This window comes from Crocuta crocuta, unplaced genomic scaffold, assembly GCF_008692635.1.
Source record: "Crocuta crocuta isolate KB4526 unplaced genomic scaffold, BGI_CrCroc_1.0 scaffold301, whole genome shotgun sequence".
Taxonomy (NCBI): domain Eukaryota; kingdom Metazoa; phylum Chordata; class Mammalia; order Carnivora; family Hyaenidae; genus Crocuta; species Crocuta crocuta.
Window position 1 is genome coordinate 194,853 of NW_027527544.1, and position 2,424 is coordinate 197,276.

A 2,424-nucleotide genomic window follows, 5' to 3' on the forward strand; every position below is an offset into this window, starting at 1 on the left:
TTGGAGACAGATTTGTCTCATTGTTGTCTAATTCTTATATTTGTGACCAGTCAAATTTGGAAGTGAAAGACAAGGGGATAGAGACAAGAAGATTGTCACTAATGTACTTGGCTTTATGAAAAGAAATTGTGCGGGGCACCTGGGTGGCTCAGTTGGGTAGTTCCAACTTCGGCTCAGATGATCTCATGATTTTGTGGGGTTGAGCCCCGCTTCAGGCTCTGTGCCAACAGCTCAGAGCCTGGAGCCTGCTTCAGATTCTGTGTCTGCCCCTCCCCTGCTCGTTCTCTATCTTTCTCTCTCAAAATAAATAAATGAACATTAAGAAAAAGGTTTTTATTTTTTAAAAAAAAAAAGAAAAGAAATTATGCCCTCAGAATGATCTTGTTTGCGGTGTCTTACCTAGACCCTTAAAACTAAAGGGTGGCATCTCCTGGATCCACAGGGGTATTGACCAGTTAGTAAGGTCAGGAGGCCTTGATCAGCAAGTTCCAAGGAATAGCCTGAACTGAATGGAAAATTCCTCTTTGTTCAGCGATCCAGAAAATATTTAATGATGGCATGAATATCAAAGAGAGACCAGGGTTTGAAAACTCCTGTCTCAGTTGGTTCATCTTGGGTTCCTTGAGTTCATTGAGAGTCCCCAGTGGGAAGAAGGAAGCCTGAAACTCAAGTGACTCTGTGTATCTGGGGGGAAGACTGGGAAGGGAAAGGTCTGGCAGGGGTGGAGAGTTGAAGGATGACAGAATGAAGGATGCAAGGGAGCTAAAGGTTAGGTCAAAAGTGGTTTAAAAAGGGGAAAGTAGAAAGGAGGTAGGATGGAAAGAGAGAGATGTTAGAGGACTTTGGGTAAGGAAGATGGTCTTTAAAGGAAAAATGGTTCCTGAAAAGATATTGTTGGAGGTGGGCTTTTCTGCCTCTTCATATTAGACAAAATAAGGAGACTATTATTTTGATGAGATCTTAGGTAAGGAGCTCCTAGCAAGGGAACCAGTTTGGAGATAACCCAAGATCCCCAAAGAGAATGTTTAAGTTCTGTATTGTCTTTATCAAAATTTTGCTGTTTTTGGAAAATTTAGGTAGAAGTAAAACTGGAGTTTGTATCCTGTGTGAGAGGAGTCTAGGGGTATCAATGAATTTGAGTGTTTTCCAAGATAATGAAATGAACACTTGCCAGTGCTAAAGGCCTTGGTCTTAAATCCAAGGTTTGATTTCCCATTAAAGAGTCAGGGTCATTAACCCCACTCGGAAACACTGATAGGGAAGACAGAGAAACAGGATAGTAAGAAAATAAGGGGAAAATAAAGTTAAATCTTTTCTGTGCTAAAACAGACAAATGTCAGAGCAAAGGATAAGGAATTGTGACTTACCATGAATCTCAATTTCCCCAGCCATGAAAAGACTTGAGGGGCTCTGGAGACTAACATTATTAACTGGGTGAAGATGGTGGGGTTTAACGAGACAGTCACCACTCCATCTTAGTCATGTCACCATAGTGTCAAGATTAAAAAAAGAAAAAAAGCAAGCCCAGTTATTAGGAATGAAAGGTTTTATTAGGGACTATTGCAGTAAAGAGATACTCAAAACTTAAGGCAAAAATATTTCAGAGTGGGGGCAAATAAGAAAGCTATTGTATGCAAAGATTGTGGGATAGGTGGCTGTCAAAGGAAGGGTATGCTAAGAACTACTTCCCTATTTCTTGAACATTATAAAAACAGAAAAATCTAGGCAGGAAGTGTTGTTTTTATGCATATGAGACAGACCTCTGGTCTTTGAGATGGAGAAAACAAATTACAGTTTGAGAATATCACCTAAAGTTGAGAGCTTAGCTGTCTTAGTCAGACTAGGCTGAACTTCTATCAAGGCCGATGTTTGATCAACCTTGTCCAGAAGGACCTTGAGGGAGGCTCTTGCTTGCAAGGTGAAGCCGATTTGGGGGATAAGCTGACAGGAAGTCCATGTTTCAGGAGCTTCGAAGTTAGGGGAAAATTAGAAGGATATGCATGAATGAAGTTTATGGGAATTCTAGGACAATTCATCAAGTAGTAAATGGTGCAGGGAGTAACCAGCTTAGGAGATAACTCTGCCATAGATGCATGAATAGCAGGTATAGGCAGCCTAGGGAAAGAAATGGTAGGAGTTGCTTGGGTGGAGGTAGGTCCCAGCCTATGGAAGGCATGGCGGAGGGTATGTGGGTGCAGAATATAGCCAGCTTATAGCTCATCATGGATGAGCCTCTAACAGGAAGTGCATGAGTGGAGGAAGCATCCAGCTTTGGGTAGCAGAAATTAGGAACAGCATGGGTGGGGAGATCATTTTGCCTAAATTAGGATTCAGCAAGAGGTGTGTAACTAGGGGGTACAGCTAGTCTAAGCACAGTGTGACAGGAAGTTCGTGTGTAGAAGAGTTTGCAGCCTACGGGAAGAT